The 20,566-nt window shown below is 46.9% G+C and overlaps 1 protein-coding gene across 1 annotated transcript in view; it reads right to left on the reverse strand.

Moving 5' to 3' along the window:
* Window positions 1–17,248, reverse strand: part of LOC144823338 (NXPE family member 4-like) — a 328,593-nt gene extending 311,345 nt beyond the window's left edge. Inside the window, exon 1 of the mRNA XM_078681787.1 lies at window positions 17,195–17,248. The gene's annotated coding sequence lies outside the window, so the exon portion shown is untranslated. The remainder of the gene's footprint in view (window positions 1–17,194) is intronic.
* Window positions 17,249–20,566: the final 3,318 nt, after the last annotated feature.

Here is a 20,566-nt window from a genome sequence, read left to right on the forward strand (position 1 = left end):
AGGGAACGAAATTGTTATTCAATGTTTGCTGAGGGAACAAAATTGTTATTCAATGCTTGCTTTCTGGACAAGAGTTTCTTAAATGGGTGAAATCCTAGAACACTGGTGTGTGTCAACGGGATCACGGACGACTGGCTCGCCGTCGCCGTGTGTCCCGTTCAGCCCCCCGTGACCCTGTTCCGACTTCTGTGCGGGGTTTGCAGCTTTTTGGACCGCTGGTTTCTTGGTGTTGGCCACTGTCTTATTGGCCGCCATCTCGGCCTCCAGCTCTTTATTGTTCAGCTTCTTCTGGCGCCAAGAGTTACTGTTCTTTCACAACTTTGTACAGTCACTAAGACGCTTCGACATCGTTGTGTGTCAACGGGATCACGGTTGACGGGATGTCCGTCGACGTGTGTCCTGTTCCCCCGCCCGGGACCCTTTTTTGGGCTCCTGGGCGGGGGGCAGCTATTTCTTTGGATTTCTTTGGATTTTCAACTGCCCGCCTTCTTTGCTTCCAGCTCTTTTTTGTTCACCTTTATCTTCTTCCGCCAAGGGCATCAAGCGTTGCTGAACTATTCCATTTTGTCAAAGTCAAGAAGAAGGAGATCAAACTCTTCGATCCACGAGACAGACAAAGTCCAGTTTACTGTAGCCACAGACAAAACTGCTGTAAAAAATGAAATTTTAGCAGCCAATTTACTTTTGCAAAAAAGTATCGAAGGCTCTTCTGCATATTAAACGGTCCCACTCATTCTAGTGCCACACAAACAACCTATTCTTGGCAGAAAACTCGAAGGTTTCATTGTTCAGAAGACACTCCAAGACCAGCTTTGCCCCTCTGGTCTAGACGACTCCCTTTATTGGTAAATACCTCTGCCCGCACCAGATACCTTTCAACTGGCCAGCCTCACAACAGGCATTAAATAAGGGGGGGTTTTACCCAATAAAGTCACTGGGGACCTGGGTACGGTATAGTACAGAATAAGGGGTCCCAGTGAAGGTATCACAAGTACACGAACAAACCACTTTATATCACACAATATAAAACCACAAACTAATGATTTAAACACACTGTTGTGTATTCACAATGTGCTTGTTCATATTTCTTTATGGCAAATTCATAACAAAATTGTTGTGCCCCAGTAAAGGGAAGGTGAGGGACAGTGATTGGGTAGGAAGGGAATGTGCAAGGTAGGTTATTCGTGACAAAAATATATCAATGTATGATTATTAAACAGTTAATATAGCTGGCTTCAGAGCCCTGAGCCAGTACAATAAATGAGCTATTAATACTCAACGTTTAAAAAGAAACCATAATAGCGATGCTACTAATTAATGAGAGGAATGATGGTTGCATCGACTGGTGGGTGGTAATAGCTGTCGCCGTTTCGACCCCGAATATACTGGTAGGTATACGTCACACCTGAAAGAGGGGTCTTCATCAGGACAAAAGGGGCCCTGGGGAGCACTGGTTTCTCTAGAAAATAATAATAAAAAGGGAATGTAATATTTACAGTGAAAATGAATTCAGATTAAAAACACACAGGTGCACGAGGGCGCCCAACACGGACCAATATAAAAGAAAATCGAAAATCATTCACCATGGAGAGTTGGGCTAGTTAGCTCACAACTTGTACAGGAGAGCGGGTAGTATCGATAGATCCAGTTATGATTATCAGGATCGATATTTATCCAATGTGTTCTCATAAGTAGAACCACTTCAAAAGGCATGTCAAAAATGATCAAAAAATTTCTATTAGGAGATAATGGACATGAAACGACATATCAGTATTATGTCCCTTAATATTTCAAGTATATCTACAAAGATTAATTACACAAATTACATATACACTGAACAACCGCCTTGAGGTTCCATTATTGAGTAATTTCATATATATCTCGATTGGGAACCACATGGGAATAAATTGCTCCCTCATTCAAAATTATCCAAACAGAGGAGAAATTGTTGAGAACTGCTAACATTCAGGACAGGCTCACAGTGATCTGAGTATTCGAAAACGGTATAACCACCTCAAGTTCAATGAAGTGCATAAGAAGGGCAGTTATGACAAACCACAAAAAAAACAAATTGGGGTGCGTACCACAGCAATGTAGTTTTCACAGGCGTGTCTCAGCTGGGTTGCATGACACACCAAAATGTAAGGGATTCGGCTTTAATTTTCTTCCCTTCAAATTGCTAAAAGAACGAATGGATAACCGAAGGTTATAACATATATTTGGGGACTTAAAATCCATGTTAACCAATTATAAGGGTCACTCCATACCTAATAGTGTTGGCTGCCACCTTCTTCCGATACACGCGGAAGTTCCATTGTCAAAAAAAAAGGTGCCGCACTCGCTTCTACAAACATTTCTAAAAATACGAGAGAATGACGGTGAAGTCATTGTACCACAGTTAGCTTATTACCGCAGCAGTCCGCCGCAAAGCCAATCTGCCGGGCAGAAAGTCTCACCTTTGATACAGCAACTATTGCGCATAAATTCATTCCCCGAACTTGGTTTGCATCCAAACATCGGACCGACGGGCATTACATCGGTGAGAAAACGTACGCGATGACATCAGAGCCATAAAAAGGAAGGACAAACTCGCGGATTAACCGGTGGCGTTCGGTTGTCATGACAATCAAGCCGATCTTTACTCTGCGTGGATAATTTAACAAAATCGAATCTAAGACGGCCAAAGATTAAAAAGGTGGTATCTCATTAGAGATAATACATCATTACTGTGATTATACCGCCTGGCAGAGTGAAACCCCGATTAAGTTAGCTAGTGTAGAGGGAGGAGCCTAGCCTGAGAGCGTAATGGCCGCCTTTTAGCTCGGCTCCGTCGGCCCTCCGGCCAACCTCGAATATCCTGTGATATATCCTGTACTGCGACGATACTTCACTACAGATTTTGGAATTTAACGACTAACTCTTACTCACCGTCTGGTCCGGAGGCTCCTGCGTGCTGTGAGTCCGTAGCTGTGCCATCGGAAAGTTTGGGGCCTCCGCGCGCTTGAGACCGGGACCTCGCCTGTGGGACCCGACCGGCGGTGCTGAGATTGCTGGCCCCGGCCGCGAGAGTGAGAGTGAACCACTGGTGGGAGCCGTTGTGTGTATGCCCCGGTGATCCTGAACCGGCCCCGATTTGTGGACCGTGCGGCTGGAGGGGGCCGGACCGTGTTGGGGGCTAACTGTGTGAAGGGGTCCCTTCGCCTTTGTGCTGTCCGGCGGCCCTGGACCCCGTGCCTGGCTCTGCTTTTGGGGCCCGCCGCTGTTCGAAAGAGGCACCCCCCCCCCCGTCGAGCGCCTGCCCGCTCTGTGCCGGTGGGGCCGCTGTTGGGAACCTCCGGAGATCTGTAAAGTCCTACATTTGTGAACTGTTTGGGGGCCCGCGGTGGAGCGCGGGGCGGCGAAACTCACAAGATGGCTACCGTTAACACGGGGGGTGCTCCGCTCTGCACCGAGGAACTTTGCTGGCCGGATTGTGCGGGGGATTGGGCGTGTGCTCGTGCGCCCACGCTCGGAGATGTCCTAGATGCCTTGATGTCCTTATACGCTGTCTTGGCCCCCGGTGCTTCTGCCGATCTCTTGCGGCCCGCCGCCATTTTGGGTCGCCGCTCTTTCACGCACCCCTATTGTCCTGATGCCTCCATTGCTTCACCCCCTTCGGCTGCACCGGGAGTAGCTGCCACTGTTCTTCGGCCGCCTGATGGGCCGGTGGCTCTTGAACCTCCGCTTTTTCACCGCCTGGACTTCGAGGACTTGCACACGACGCGGAGATCTGCTCCATCCTGGAAAACTGTGAACTATGGTGGACCGCTGTTTGCTCCCGTTCCGATGGAATCGAACTTTTGCCCTGGAGGGGGACCTTTGCATTGTCGAACTGCGAAACTGGGCGTCGGCTTGCATTTGCTTGCCTTGTCGTTGCTGCTACAATTGACTGGCTTCATTTACTTTCTGTACTGCAGTGGTATGGTAGCTCTCCCTAATATACATTACTGCCGTAACCCTGGTCAACATTGCGATTATTCTGTGCTGGGAGGTCCGCTCCATGTTATCCTTCATTGGGTTGGTTTCATGGTTAGGAAGGGCTGGGGATAAGTTGCGCAACACTAATAGACTGCTGTTTTATTCGTCCTTTGTATTGGGGCATGTACCTTAGTCATTGTGAACGTCTTAACTTCCCCCTCCCCCCCCCTTGCGGGTTATTGCTGTATGTGAAGGTGTAGTACTGATTTGATAGTTATTCATTTGATGGTCCGGGGTGGGTCGTGGCCGAGTGTGTTTGATCGTACCCTTTGGCTCCTCCCTCACCTTGTATTTTTGTTTTATATTTCCCTTTCTTCTTTTTTGTCTCCCTATTCCATTTCTTTCTTTACTATATTTCGGGTTTCGGATTAGGGCGACAGGCACGCTGTTTGGAGGGTAGGCCGTAGCCTTCTGCAGGGGTGCGGGGTGGGAAGGGTGGGTGGGGTCTTTCGGATGTTTTTGTTTGGTTCTATGGCCCTTTTCTATCCCTTTATAGAGGTGCCGCTTCTGTCCTCGCTTCTCTGGCATAGCGGGTTGGGGTCTGTTGCTCTGCCACTTTTATCAGCTTCGGTGTTTCTGTCGCAACTGCCGCACCCTATTTCTCGACAGCTCTCCACTTCTCCTGTATTGTTGGCCGTGGGGCGCTTGGCCCGGGGTGGCGCCCATCTTGTTCGATTGCGTTTTTCCTTTTATATTTCTTTCCTTTATTTCTTTTTCTTCTCCTTACCCTGTTCCCGCCTTTAGTGGTTTCCTCCCCCCAGTCTCCCCCTTGTTTTTCCCCTTTCCCTCCCCTCCCTCCCCCCCCCCCCTTTTTCCCCCAGGCTAGTTTGGCGAACAGGCTCAGATTGTGCAGTTTATCCGCTTCCCTTGCATTTGTTATCGTAATATTGGGTGGGGGGCATGTGATGTTGGTAGTACTTATATGCTTCTCTAATATATGTTGCGCTTGTTTTGTGCTACGGTTGACTCATGTTCTCACATCCTCTTCCTCTCCCCCCCCCCTCTTCCCATTCTGACGTGGATATTTTTTGTTTATTGCTTTTCCCGTATTTTCTGAGTCTGCCATGAGCCTCGTCCCTTATTATAAAAATGACCTCACTGTTCCTGATGTTGGGCCGCTGAAATCGAGTGTCTACCCTTAGTATTGTTTTGATTATGTATGCCTCCCTGCCGGCTAGACTTGTATCGCTTATTTTGATTTTTGTTATTCTCGACCTATGACCGGCCGGATTGGCTCTGGGCCCACGTATGTATATCCTATTGATGCAAATAAAGGTTTTTAAAAAACAAAAACAAAAAGTTAGCTAGTGTATTAACTGAGAATCAAGCATCACGTGATTATACTGGTTAAATATTGATGCCCCTATTGTGTCACACAAAAGTCATCAGACAGGATAAATTATTTAGTATGCTCACATCATAACATTGTTCGTAAAGTTATTGAAAATGTTCCCAAATTTGTTGCCACGCACCTTCTACACAGAGGGGTGTAGGTGACTCCATCCATCCATTATGCTAGGGCATCATGCACCTCCTGCGCAGAGGGGTGTAGATGATTGTTGCCGATCAGATCATATCTTTTTATATTATCGTAACCACCACAGATGTCCCGTGCACCTCTCGCGCAGGAGGGTGAAAAGGGATTAAAACAAGTTCTGGAATCATAAGTTAGGATGATTAGGAACAAGGGGTTCAGCGCCCTAATCTAGCTAGCGTGGCATGGCTACTTTCTGCCTCATTAAGTCCATTGCAGATCGAATCCAGAATGGCCATCCATTTGGATTCACGGGTGTTGAGGATCATAGATATGTCCCCGCCTCTAGGGCCAAGAGTCACCTTTTCCAAAACCAACCACCTCAAGGTTTCAGGGGTATGTCCATGTCTTTTACAATGATCTACCAACGGGGCACCCAAAACATTGTATCTAATCCTGCTCCCATGTTGTAATATTCTGGCCTTCACTTTTTGCTGTGTTTGTCCTACATATACCTAGTCGCAGGGACATTTAATCACATAAATAACATTTTGAGTGATACAATTAGTGTGTGATCTCAAGGGATAGTTCCGACCTTTATGTGTGAATACCTTAGTTTGGATGGACAAAGGGCAGGCGACACATGAACCACATCTGGTGTGCCCAATGATTGGGGCAAGGTTCCACATGGATGAAATTGTCATTGGCTTTGGGCAGTCAAGGAAAGATCTGACCACTAAATCTCTAATATTCCGAGCTCTTTTGAAGGAAAGTAAAGGAGGAGAATTCTGCTCTATGTCATCAGACACTAAACTCCAATGTTTATTAATGACTTTTTTGATGTCGTTACTCCGAGTGGAGAATGTAGTAACACATATGAGGCGTTCATGGGCTTTGTTGGTTCTCTCCTCTGGTTGGAGGAGCGCCTCTCGTTGGTTATACCACGCCCTCTTACGTGCTCTTTGGATGAGTCTAGTTGGGTAGCCACGGTCTATAAGGCGTTCGGACAGTTCTTGTGATTCCCTGATATAATCATCTTTTTTAGAACAATTCCTGCGAATACGCAAGAACTGTCCTACCGGTAGGTACCAACTTTTTAATCTTTGGCCGTCTTAGATTCGATTTTGTTAAATTATCCACGCAGAGTAAAGATTGACTAGATTGTCATGACAACCGAATGCCACTGGTTAATCCGCGAGTCTGTCCTTCCTTTTTATAGCTCTGACATCATCGCGTACGTTTTCTCACCGATGTAATGCCCGTCGGTCCGATGTTTGGATGCAAACCAAGTTCGGGGAATGAATTTATGCGCAATAGTTGCTGTATCAAAGGTGAGACTTTCTGCCCGGCAGATTGGCTTTGCGGCGGACTGCTGCGGTAATAAGCTAACTGTGGTACAATGACTTCACCGTCATTCTCTCGTCTTTTTAGAAACGTTTGTAGAAGCAAGTGCGGCACCTTTTTTTTGACAATGGAACTTCCGCGTGTATCGGAAGAAGGTGGCAGCCAACACTATTAGGTATGGAGTGACTCTTATAATTGGTTAACGTGGATTTTAAGTCCCCAAATATATGTTATAACCTTTGGTTATCCATTCGTTCTTTTAGCAATTTGAAGGGAAGAAAATTAAAGCGGAATCCCTTACATTTTGGTGTGTCATGCAACCCAGCTGAGACACGCCTGTGAAAACCACATTGCTGTGGTACGCACCCCAATTTGTTTTTTTTGTGGTTTGTCATAACTGCCCTTCATATGCACTTCATTGAACTTGAGGTGGTTATACCGTTTTCGAGTACTCAGATCACTGTGAGCCTGTCCTGAATGTTAGCAGTTCTCAACAATTTCTCCTCTGTTTGGATAATTTTGAATGAGGGAGCAATTTATTCCCGTGTGGTTCCCAATCGAGATATATATGAAGTTACTCAATAATGGAACCTCAAGGCGGTTGTTCAGTGTATATGTAATTTGTGTAATTAATCTTTGTAGATATACTTGAAATATTAAGGGACGTAGTACTGATATGTCGTTTCATGTCTATTCTCTCCTAATAGAAATTTGTTGATCATTTTTGACATCCCTTTGGAAGTGGTTCTACTTATGAGAACACATTGGATAAATATCGATCCTGATAATCATAACTGGATCTATCGATGCTCACCGCTCTCCTGTACAAGTTGTGAGCTAACTAGCCCAACTCTCCATGGTGAATGATTTCCGATTTTCTTTTATATTGGTCCGTGTTGGGCGCCCTCGTGTGCCTGTGTGTTTTTAATCTGAATTCATTTTCACTGTAAATATTACATTCCCTTTTTATTGTTATTTTCTAGAGAAACCAGTGCTCCCCAGGGCCCCTTTTGTCCTGATGAAGACCCCTCTTTAAGGTGTGACGTATACCTACCAGTATATTCGGGGTTGAAACGTCGACAGCTATTACTACCCACCAGTCGATGCAACCATCATTCTACTCATTAATTAGTAGCATCGCTATTATGGTTTCTTTTTAAACGTTGAGCATTAATAGCTCATTTATTGTACTGGCTCAGGGCTCTAAAGCCAGCTATATTAACTGTTTAATAATCATACATTGTTATATTTTTGTCACGAATAACCTACCTTGCACAATCCCTTCCTACCGAATCACTGTCCCTCACCTTCCCTTTCCTCGGGCACAACAATTTTGTTATGAATTTGCCATAAAGAAATATGAACAAGCACATTGTGAATAAACAACAGTGTGTTTAAATCATTCAGACTCACAGCAGGGGCAGTGTGGTGGCTGCACGTTGAGGCTCGTCAGCTTTGCAAATGTAAACCTGTTGTGAGCTGTATTTCAGGGCTCCTTGGGAACATCCAGGACATGTGACTGTGTGAGCTGCAGATCAGTGCTTTTTGTCACCACCCAGACGCATATCTGTATAGTGAGGTGGGAATCCAAAACATCCAGCCTTTACCATTTCTCCTGTCTTTTCACGGACACTGAAATGGCTCAACATTCTTGTGTTTTCTATTTTATTATTTATTTATCTTTGCATTGCGCATAAAAAAAATAGGTTATGTCTGCAAGGAAAGATGCGCCTCTGGGACAGACGTATTTCTGATTGAGGCTGAATCTTGACCACACGGATGGCACTGGATGCTTCCACAGATTCCGGATAGGCCACGCACTCCCGTCCAGTCTAATTTTCATTTGGAAATGTAAGAGAAAAGATTGGCTGCCATCGTCCCAGCTGCGCATGTCATCCGTCCTTTGCCAGAGGGCTGTAATTTAGTCAACTTGTGCGCCTTCTACCTCTTTTTGGGTCATCTTTTGCCGTCATCAGCCTTCTAGGCTTCCACCTCTTTTTTGTTTTCTTTCGTCACTAGTGGCCTGCCGTAATACATGCATTTCATACAGTACAGTTAATTCTGTTCTCAGGTCCTCTTTTGTTGAGCATAGTGTAAGCATCCACATTGTTATTCAGTGCTTGCTCAGGGAAGGTAATTGTTATTCAATGTTTGCTGAGGGAATGAAATTGTTATTCAATGTTTGCTGAGGGAACGAAATTGTTATTCAATGTTTTTCTGAGGGAACGAAATTGTTATTCAATGCTTGCTTTCTGGACAAGACTTTCTTAAATGGGTGAAATCATAGAAAGGTTCCATAACTTTGTTGTCACTGTTAAGGTACCGAAAGACTAATACAGCCTGTGTTTTAGTGTCCACATCAGTGGTGTCATCAGCCTGAATAGCCACAAAGTCTGTGTTTATCAACTCTTGTACGATAGTGTTTTTTACAATCTCTAACATGTACTCAAGCAGTTCATTTTGTATGACTTTAGTGGTGCAGTGATTGGGCATTGCCACGTTTGACGCTCCCACCCCCGCGCTACAACACTAGACTGCTGCTACTGTCAACTTAAGGCAGGCAAGCACTGCACAAGAACTCAGCAGTAGCCAATCCTGACGCTGCTCTCTTTAGAGGAGAGCTGGTCTCTAAAGAGAGCAGCGTCACGATTGGTGTGAGCACGAAAAAAACATTGCTCCTTTTTCAACCACTGGGGTCTGTGGCATGAGGCAAACACCGTACTCAGCGGTGCTTGCTTTTCTAATGCCACAGGCTTCAGTAGTTAAAGAAAGGCAGCCGGTCACAGAGCACATGCGCAGTGGTGGTGCGACCTTCTCAGTGTGAGTCAATGCAGGCTGTGTCATCACGTAATCGTGATTTAAATTTAATGACGTGTCGCGGTGCCTCAGCGCAATGCATTTAAATTATTTTTAATAAACTAATCTGCGTGCCCAAAAATTGCCCAAATTATAAGTTGGGCAATGGCCAACCACCCACATGGTAAATCCGCCACGGTGTACTGCTGTCTACCAACACCCAGTCTGAGAGCTGACCTTGAGCCTGATTCCACTGTTGTGCTAGCCATTCTTGTAACCGGCGCATTTGCAATGGAGACTAAGTTCTGAATGCCCTGTGTCCGGGCTGGACTGGGATACGCTAGAGCTGTATATGTGTTTATTGTAGCTCCTAGATACTGATAAATGTGCGAAGGCTCTAGGTGCAACTTGGTTTAGGTCATCGTAAACATTAAGTCGTGCAGCGGTTGGATCGTTAGTTGTGTGTGAACGCACTAGTTGAATGATCTTACTTTTATGAGCCAATCGTCTAGGTAAGGGAAGACATGTATCTGTGGTCTTCCAAGATGTGCTGCTACTACTGCTAAGCTCTTTGTAAACACTCGTGGTTCTGTTGTGACCCCGAATGGAAGGACTTTGAAGTGGTAGTGGTGTCCTTGTATGACACATCTTAGATACTTCCAGGGAGCAGGATGTATAGGAATGTGAAAATAGGCGTCCTTTGGGTCTAGTATTGAAAGAAACTCCTTGTTGTAGTAATGGGAGTACTGTTCTTTTATGGCTTGGTACGGTCATAAGACACTTCGACATCGTTGTGTCAACGGGATCACGCTCGACGGGATCTACATCGAGGTGTGTTCTGTTCCCCTGCCCGGGACCCTTTTTTGGGTACAAGTATTCATGTTACATTTTTTAAGTAACATAAAAGTATATTATAGTCTAAATAATTCCATGATCACCATCTGAAGACAAATATGGTAACAGGTCGATGCCCAGGCACAATATCAGAAGGAGAAAGCCTTTCCACAAACCAATTTCTAAACATATAAATAGTAAAAAAAAACGGCAGGATTATGGCAACCATGTGAATCTACAGCTGTACATGCCAAACAAATACCTACTGTGTAAGTGACAATAACCATATCTAAGATGTGTCAGTAGTAATCAAACATGTTGTCATTAAAGTGAAATGAGTTATTCTGAAACAGTAAAACTATTTTCACAAGTTCTGTAATGTTCTAACACTGTTTGTGGTCCTCTTTTTTTTAATTTAGAGGTACAGTGAAGCAGTACAGAATTTTTAAAAGTAGTAATACTTGCATTTGTGGGCCCACAAATTCTTTTGGGTGATACATTGAAAGGTGTTTCAAACGTTACTGTTTGAAGAGCAGAGATGTAAACAATTGAGAGTTTGGATACATGCTTAACATTTCTTTACTGTAATATCGGCATTTGTGAGGTATAATGTAAAATGTAGTTAATATTTATTATGCAAATAATGGAACAAAGTTTGTACTTGTGCAAAATCATTTTGAAAAAATAAATACTTACAAATAAAAAATACAGTGTCACTGGATTGTGTCAAGTGCTTGATTATGAAATATGCATGAAGATGGTGATTTCAATTGGTGTGACGCACACATACACACAATAATAGACTGTGCAACAGAAGCACGTTACGGAAAAGTACGTAGCATTTCATTTAATAATTTGGCCTTTAAGATGGCACGCAGACCTCGCATACAAAGTTAATTCACAGCCATCTTACTTTTTATATTAAAGGGTTGCAAAGGTCTTTCCCAAAAAATGTAAACAGAGAAGGTTGGAGGTTACATATGACACTAGACTAATGCGTGAAAAGGGTGTGCCAAAGTCTGCATGTGCAATGCCCGGTGGAGGCATTTTCAGGGTGGGTGCACACAAGGTGGTGTGTAGAGGTCAATATCTGGTACTGGATCCAACATTCCCGTAAGAGGGCAACAGCAGATTAATTGTACATGCTTGGACTGTAAGGATTAAACACTGGAAGAGTAACAGGTTAAGTCAAGACTGTTGATAGAGTACTTTCTAAGAAATCAGTACAGTTCTGTACTCTGGGTATCTGTAAAGAACAAAGTTAAACGACTTTGTATGTGCATCCTGGAATACCAAGGATCTCTGAAGATTTGCAAAAAGGAATGGTATGAATTTCCAAGACACATGACAGCTATATAGGGAACTTCTCTGTCCAACCCTTCGTCTTCATCTATTCAATCATTTTGGTGAAGGGAAGTTTGTCTATGGGTGAAAATTGAAAATAAATTTAAATTATATTTTAATTAGCCTATCCTTTTCACTTGAAGAGGAAGCACTGGCCAGTGTAGACTTGTATTTGTACGCTACATTGTTTGTCTTTATAATTATCTGAACTCTGCAGGACTGGAATGATAACCGCTTACCAAAGTAATTTTGATTACTACACGCACATGGGCAGGATTATTCGCAACATTAAGACGATAACAAAGATACCCCTAGTACAAAACTGGAATTATAGATAAGAAACGACCGCATAAGGCATTGCAAAAAAGGAGTAAATAACGGAATTGAAGGTCCATAGGAGGTGGAGGCAGAGTTTGGTAATCTGTGTCCTACCTACGTAAGACACTATAACAACCAAAGCACCTTATTTTATGTCCCCAAAATAAATGAAAAATAAGGTTGGAGGAAGTGAGTGTAAAGTAAAAGTCACTAAATTAACTAGTATCGTCAGAACACTGGATAGTGCACCGAAGACCCATTGTAATATATAGCAAAGAGGATACAAAGCAAGGCACCATAAAAAGGAAAGTAGATCGTCTACACACAGTGAAAAATCAGATAAAGAACAAGTCTACAAAACTACAAGGAACACACAATGTGGTACAGATTGCGATGAGAGGTGCAAAGGAAGTATTAAAAAGCGGGGTCCCAAACAAATGCAAGGTAAGATATCATACATGACCAACACAGTGGGGTAACACTGGATTGTACAACACAGAAGATGAAGTTCCAAAATCATATGTCCGAATGTTTCTGGAGCTGGAAAGGAGGTGCACAAAGATTATCACCCTAGTCCACGCACACTGGCAAAGTAGAAAAGGCCTGTATAAGCTCCCTTTATGAATTAGGGGGTACACAAAACCACGGTGAGCATAAATACTACCCGCTCGCCATCAACACCAGCCAAACCCTAGTCCACGCACACTGGCAAAGTAGAAAAGGCCTGTATAAGCTCCCTTTATGAATTAGGGGGTACACAAAACCACGGTGAGCATAAATACTATCCCCTCCCTATCAACACCAGCCAAACCCTAGTCCACGCACACTGGCAAAGTAGAAAAGGCCTGTATAAGCTCCCTTTATGACTTAGGTGGTACACAAACCCACGGTGAGCATAAATACTACCCGCTCGCCATCAACACCAGCCAAACCCTAGTCCACGCACACTGGCAAAGTAGAAAAGGCCTGTATAAGCTCGCTTTATGACTTAGGGGGTACACAAAACCACGGTGGGCATAAATACTACCCGCTCCCCATCAACACCAGCCAAACGCTAGTCCACGCACACTGGCAAAGTAGAAAAGGCCAGTATAAGCTCCCTTTATTACTTAGGGAGTACACAAAACCACGGTGAGCATAAATACTACCCCCTCCCCATCAACACCAGCCAAACCCTAGTCCACACACACTGGCAAAGTAGAAAAGGCCTGTATAAGCTCCCTTTATGACTTGGGGGTACACAAACCCACAGTGAGCATAAATACTACCCGCTCACCATCAACACCAGCCAAACCCTAGTCCACGCACACTGGCAAAGTAGAAAAGGCCAGTATAAGCTCCCTTTTGAGTTAGGAGGGGCACAATAACCACGGTGAGCATAAATACTACCCGCTCGCCATCAACACCAGCCAAACCCTAGTCCACGCACACTGGCAAAGTAGAAAAGGCCAGTAAAAGCTCCCTTTTGAGTTAGGAGGGATACAAAACCACGGTGAGCATAAATATTACCCGCTCCCCATCAACACCAGCCAAACCCTAGTCCACGCACACTGGCAAAGTAGAAAAGGCCAGTATAAGATCCCTTTTGAGTTAGGAGGGACACAAAACCACAGTGAGCATAAATACTACCCGCTCCCCATCAACACCAGCCAGCCCTAGTCCACGCACACTGGCAAAGTAGAAAAGGCCTGTATAAGCTCCCTTTATGACTTAGGTGGTACACAAACCCACGGTGAGCATAAATACTACCCGCTCCCCATCAACACCAGCCAAACGCTAGTCCACGCACACTGGCAAAGTAGAAAAGGCCAGTATAAGCTCCCTTTATTACTTAGGGAGTACACAAAACCACGGTGAGCATAAATACTACCCCCTCCCCATCAACACCAGCCAAACCCTAGTCCCGCACACTGGCAAAGTAGAAAAGGCCTGTATAAGCTCCCTTTATGACTTAGGGGGTACACAAACCCACAGTGAGCATAAATACTACCCGCTCACCATCAACACCAGCCAAACCCTAGTCCACGCACACTGGCAAAGTAGAAAAGGCCAGTATAAGCTCCCTTTTGAGTTAGGAGGGGCACAATAACCACGGTGAGCATAAATACTACCCGCTCGCCATCAACACCAGCCAAACCCTAGTCCACGCACACTGGCAAAGTAGAAAAGGCCAGTAAAAGCTCCCTTTTGAGTTAGGAGGGACACAAAACCACGGTGAGCATAAATACTACCCGCTCCCCATCAACACCAGCCAAACCCTAGTCCACGCACACTGGCAAAGTAGAAAAGGCCTGTATAAGCTCCCTTTATGACTTAGGGGGTACACAAAACCACGTTGAGCATAAATACTACCCGCTCCCCATCAACACCAGCCAAACCCTAGTCCACGCACACTGGCAAAGTAGAAAAGGCCAGTATAAGCTCCCTTTTGAGTTAGGAGGGACACAAAACCACGGTGAGCAGCTGAAATAGGGCATCAAAGAGCAGAAATTGGATTATAAATTCAAATCTGTTCCGAACAGGGGCCCAAAAATATGTTTGGTCAGGGCCCCCAAAATCCTTAAGATGTTTGGCACAGACAAGGAATGAAAGTGAGAGGATACTCTTTTTGCACAGGACACAGGGCCAAGGTGACAATGGCCTATATGCTGAGCAACTAAAAAAACAGCAAGGCCCCTTTCTATCACAAAATTATTCGAGCCCTCCAGCGAAGGAGCACCTAATAAGCAGGAAGCCCATGTAATTACTAACCTACTCAGCCCTCCCCAGACCTTCAGCTCAGGAGCACATGAACATCAGTACGGCCCCTGCAATTAGTAAATTAATCAGCCCTCCCCAGCCCTCTAGGCCTCAGGGCAATGTCCTGGCAGGGAAGCACAAAACACAGCTGCTGGGTCATCCACGGTAGCCAAGGGGAGGCTGAGGTGAAGATGGTGCAAGTTCCAAAAATCACCTGGTCCCCGAGACCCATTCTTCCTCGCCCACTATGCCCTGAATGTGAAGAGCTGTGGGCGAGGGGTTAAAACTAACACTGTTGATGTGCTGCGTGTGCCCCAGGGAGGCCGATGTTTGCAAACAATCACCCCCTCCCCAGCCACCCTCAGCGTGATTGCTTTGCAGGGCAGGGGGTGAAGGAGAGGCCACAGCGGATAATCGCTGTACAGCCGCACAGTGAAGCTGCATTAATTTCTCTGTCTCTGTCTCCGTGCCCTCTGTGGGCCGTTTTTTCCCCTCCCTTTCCTAGTCCAGAGAAAGCACAGAGACAGAGACAGAGAAATGAATGCAGCTTCACTGTGCGGCTGGGAAAGGGGAGAAAAAAAACGGCCCACAGAGGGCACCGAGATGCCGGCCCTTCGGCCCATGCCCGAATGCCCGCATTGCCAATCCGCCCCTGAGGATAAACACAGCGACCATCTCCCAGAAGCTACAACGAACAATGAACAACTCCTCCCCCGTGACGTATGGGGTACAAAGCTCGATGGGGGAAAGACGGCCGATACCTTGGTTCTGAGAATCGCTGCACCCCCTGTGACATAGGGTGACGTAGGGGGTACAGCGCTCGATGGGGGTACGACGCTCGTTAGAACACCGGCTGATAACCTCTCAGCCCTGAAGGCTGTGATGTCATCAGCTCGGCAAAGACCTAGCTTCATGGCCCAGTCTCCAACCCCTATTGGCGTGGAGGTTAAGTCAGCCACGGGCGTTTTAATACCAAGCCCGATATTGCTAACCCTCCATGTCAATCAGGGAGTGGAGAGCTTGTCACCACACCCCTTTCCCAACTCATTACAGGGCGTGCTGGAACCCACCCTGTGACGAGTTCAGAAAGGGGTGTGACAGGCGGGAAGCTGAGGAATCGACTCTGCGCAAACTCGACCTCAGACTGCTTCCCGCACTTACTGGAAGGCACTTACTGCGTCATCATACAACTCCAGCGTGAGGGACTGCATTTTAGAGATGACTTGAGTCCCGAGACAGTCCATCAATGTTGCAGTGCTGGCAGCAGCTGGTCCCAATGGTTGCTGCTTGCCACTGCCACAGCACTGACTGCAGTTTGGTGTAGGACTGGATTAGAGTTAACCCCAGAGTCAGACGTTTTACAGCCCAGGTAAGGCCCAGACAAGGCCCAGACGGGCATTTTTTAAAGTTATTTAAGCCCGTTTACAAGGGTCTTGTGTCACATGCATGAATAAGAGAGAGCGAGGCCCTGATAATTAACAGCTGCTGCTAACTGAATAAAGGTTTCCTAAACAATTCAAAGCCTTATCATGTTGTGTTTGCCAAAACGAAGCATTTGTATGACGTGTTTCTCTTTAGGTTCATTGACAACCTGGAGGAGAGTTAAACATGCGCGCGCCGTGGCTGAAAGTTACAACTTTGCTTGAATGGCCTGATCCTCGTGTGTGCTAATTTAATTGTGCCATTATTTCGTGCTCTTCCTTAGCGAGTATGTGTGATATTCCTCAACAGCTAGATGCAGCTAATAGAGATTACAAACAAAATCTATGTGCATCTACATTTTACTTTACAGCCTTGTAAATCCTGAAAATACCCTTGCTGAAAAGGAGACTTGTAAAATGTTAATGTTAGCACTGCGCCAATAATTTGAAGCCCTCCCACTTTCAAATGTCACCAGCCGCCACTGCTCAGGCATGAAGTAATTCGGTATACTCAGAGACCTGACATTTACTGGTTCAAAAGTGACACACCCAAGACGCAATGACGTGTAGGAGTGCAATAACCTGATATGCTCAAACTATATAGTGACACTTTCGATGCCCTGTCAAATACGTTTAGCAACTACTGGTTCAATAACTCGACATGAACAATATCTGAACGATTTTAAACCCGGACATTATATTTAGAAGTACACGGTCTCAGCATAATCGAATAATAATAAATAAAACACACCACAACTCGACATTTTCCCCATTCTGTGCGCTTGCCAGTTCATTAATTCCCTTTACCTTCTCCTGTAATACGGTAGGGGAATCCTCCTCTGCCAGCCCACACCCCTGTTCGTACATGCCCGCCACGGGTTTATAGGTCAATAAATAAGAGATGTACCTCTGAGACCCGCTCTGCTCCGCCGCCTGCACTGTCGGATGCTGTCGCCTGTCTAGGAAGCCGGCGGTTACACCCATTGTTCCGCCTGCAAGTGTCAGCAACAGGTAATTCAGGTATGTTTCGGGAAATGGGACCAGCGCAAGATATACTGCCCTAAATCAAATGATGGGTTGGCCGGGAAGGGCAGGAAGTTCCAACTCGTCACCTGTGTGAGTGGCTGATGTGGTCAATTGAAAGTGTGTGTACAGTCTAGCCAAATACCAATCGTTTCATTTCGTTCAGAGATACAGTGCATTCTGGGGTTTGCAGCCTTCTTAGTTTATTCCAACTGAAATGACGCCACATAGAACATCGCACCAGTGGTTTACTATAAAAAAAAATCCCCTGCAAGTTCCGTACTCTCTTCCTCGGCAGCAGAGCGTGGAACAGGCCATATAAATAAATACAACGTGCCGTGCTCGATGGATGGGTGTGGCTTCAATTAGTACAAAAGGTGAAGTGGCATCGGGGACAAGGTGCAACAGTCTTGAGAGACCACTGAACCACACACATTTCTCTATTTCACATCTTCAAATATAGTGGCTACGGGTCCCATGTTGTCTTCGCGCTACCTGACACAATGGCCACGCCCCTAACCACGCCATTGTAAAACTGAGACTATCAATCAATCAATCAATCAGGGGTTTTTTAAAGCGCGACTACTCACCCGTAAGGGTCTCAAGGCACTAGGGGTGGGGGGGTGCAGGTTCCGTTCCATCAAGGAGGGGGTCTGTCGAAGAGCCAGGTTTTGAGGTTTCTTGCGAAGATGGGGAGCGATGTTGTCTGTCTGAGGTGGAGCGGAAGGGCGTTCCATGCTTTGGCAGCGAGGAAGGAGAAGGAGCGGCCTCCCGATCTGGTCTTTCCGGTGCGGGGGACCACGGCGTAGGAGAGCTGGGCTGATCGTAGGGTCCTTTGGGGTGCGTGGAATTTGAGTCGGCTGTTCAGGTATGCTGGTCCGGTGCCGTGGAGGGCCTTGTGTGCGTGGGTGAGCATCTTAAAGGTGATTCTCGCCTCGACGGGGAGCCAGTGGAGTGTGCGCAGGTGCTGGGAGATGTGGCAGTGTTTTGGCAGGTTGAGGACCAGTCTTGCGGCGGCGTTCTGGATGTTCTGTAGCTTGCGGATGAGGTTTTTGTTTATTCCGGCGTAGAGTGCGTTGCCGGAGTCGAGTCTGCTGGTGACCAGGGCGTGAGTGACTGTCTTTCGGTGTTCGAGGGGGATCCATTTGAAGGTCTTACGAAGGAGGCAGAGGGTGTGGAAGCAGGAAGATGAGACAGAGTTGATTTGGCGGTCCATTTTGAGCTCGGAGTCCAGGATGATTCCCAGGTTGCGTGCGTGGTCTGTGGGGGTTGGCGGGTTTCCAAGGGCGGTGGGCCACCAGGTGTCGCTCCAGGCGTCGGGGTTTGGGCCCATGATGAGTACTTCTGTTTTGTTGGTGTTTAGTTGTAGGCAGCTGTTTTTCATCCATTTGGCGACGGCTTCCATGCCTTCTCGAAAGTTGCGTCTGGCGGTGTTTTGCTCGTTGGATAGGGAGAGGATGAGCTGGGTGTTGTCTGCGTATGACACGATGTTGAGTCTGTAGGTTCTGACGATGGGGGCAAGTGGAGCCATGTAGACGTTGAAGAGCGCCGGGCTGAGGGAGGAGCCCTGGGGGACTCCGCAGGTGGTAGGTGTGGGGTCCGAGAGGAAAGGGGGGAGTCTGACCCGCTGCGTCCTGCCGCAGAGGAAGAAGCAGATCCAGTCGAGGGCCTTGTCCTGGATTCCTGCGTCATAGAGTCTGCGTATTAGGGTGCGGTGGGAGACTGTGTCAAACGCCGCTGATAGGTCGAGGAGGATGAGGGCTACTGTTTCTCCTTTGTCCAGTAGGGTGCGGATGTCGTCTGTTGCGGCGAGGAGGGCGGTTTTCGTACTGTGGTTTTTTCTGAAGCCGGATTGGGAGGAGTCGAGGATGTTGTGTTCTTCAATGAATGTGGCGAGTTGGCTGTTGATGGCTTTCTCGATGACTTTCGCTGGGAACGGGAGCAGGGAGATGGGTCTGTAGTTTTTGAGGTCGGTGGGGTCGCTGAGGATTTCTTTAGGAGGGGGTTCACCTCGGCGTGTTTCCAGTCGCCGGGGAACGAGGCAGTCGCCAGGGAGCGGTTGATGGTGTGGTGGAGCATGGGTGCGATGGTGTCGGCGGCTCTGTTGAAGATGTGGTGGGGGCAGGGGTCCGTGGGGGCCCCTGAGTGGATTGACTTCATTGTCTTCAGTGTGTCTTCGGTGGTGAGGGCTGTCCAGTCATCAATCGCTGGTTTCCGGGTGTCAGGGGTGGTTGGTGAGGGTTCAGTGTGTTGGTTGTCTTCGTTGAAGTTGTCGTAGATGCTCTTGATTTTGTGGTGGAGAATCTGTCTTCAATCGCTTTTTTCCTCGTTTCTCTGATGAGTTGATGGTGGGCGTTGGTGGCGGCTCTGAAGTTGTTGTGGGCTTCTGTGGATTTGGTGTTTCTCCAGGCCTTTTCGAGGCGGCGACATGTGCGAATGGATTCTCGAAGTTCGGTGGTAAACCATCTGGCTTTCTTGGCACGGGTATTGTTGTTTTTCTTGAGGGGGGCTATGGTGTTGGTGCTGTCCGAGATCCATCTATGCAGGGTTCGGGCTGCGGTGTTGGGGTCGTCGTTTTCCGCGATGGTTGGGGTGGAGTTGTTGAGTGAGGAGGTGAGCTGGTCGTCGGTGATTTTGGTCCAGTTTCTTTGTGGAAGCAGGTGCTGGTGTCTGTGGATGGTGGGTGTTCTGAAGGTGAAGTGGACGCAAGGATGGTCGTTCCATGGGAGTTCGGTGGTGTGGCTGAAGGTGATGGAGTTTCCTGTAGTGAAGAGGGGGTCGAGGGTGTGTCCTGCTGAGTGCGTGGGCTCGGTCACGATCTGGCAGGGTCCATTTTTGTGGAGGTTGTCCAGGAGGCATGTGGTGTTGGGGTCCAGTTGATTGTCGAGGTGGAAGTTGAGGTCTTCCAGCAGGGTGTAGTTGGTGGATGCGATGGCCTGCGGGGAGATTATGTCCGTGATGGAGTTGGCGAAGGGTCCGCGGGGTCCAGGGGGTCGGTAGATGAGGGTTCCTCGGAGGGCGGCGGTGGGGCTGGCCAGTATCTTAAAGTAAAGGTGTTCCATCAGTTCTGTGGACTCGTGAGGGAGTGTGCTCAGGCGGAGGCTGGATTTGCGGACGATGGCGATTCCTCCTCCTGGGTGGGTGGGCGGTCCTTCCTGGAGATCTTGTATCCTTGGGGGATGGCGATGGCGATGTCCGGTCCCGAGGTGGTGTTAGTCCAGGTTTCGGTGAAGAATGCTACGTCCGGGGTGGTGCT

This window comes from Lissotriton helveticus, chromosome 3_1 (genome assembly GCF_964261635.1).
Source record: "Lissotriton helveticus chromosome 3_1, aLisHel1.1, whole genome shotgun sequence".
NCBI lineage: Eukaryota > Metazoa > Chordata > Amphibia > Caudata > Salamandridae > Lissotriton > Lissotriton helveticus.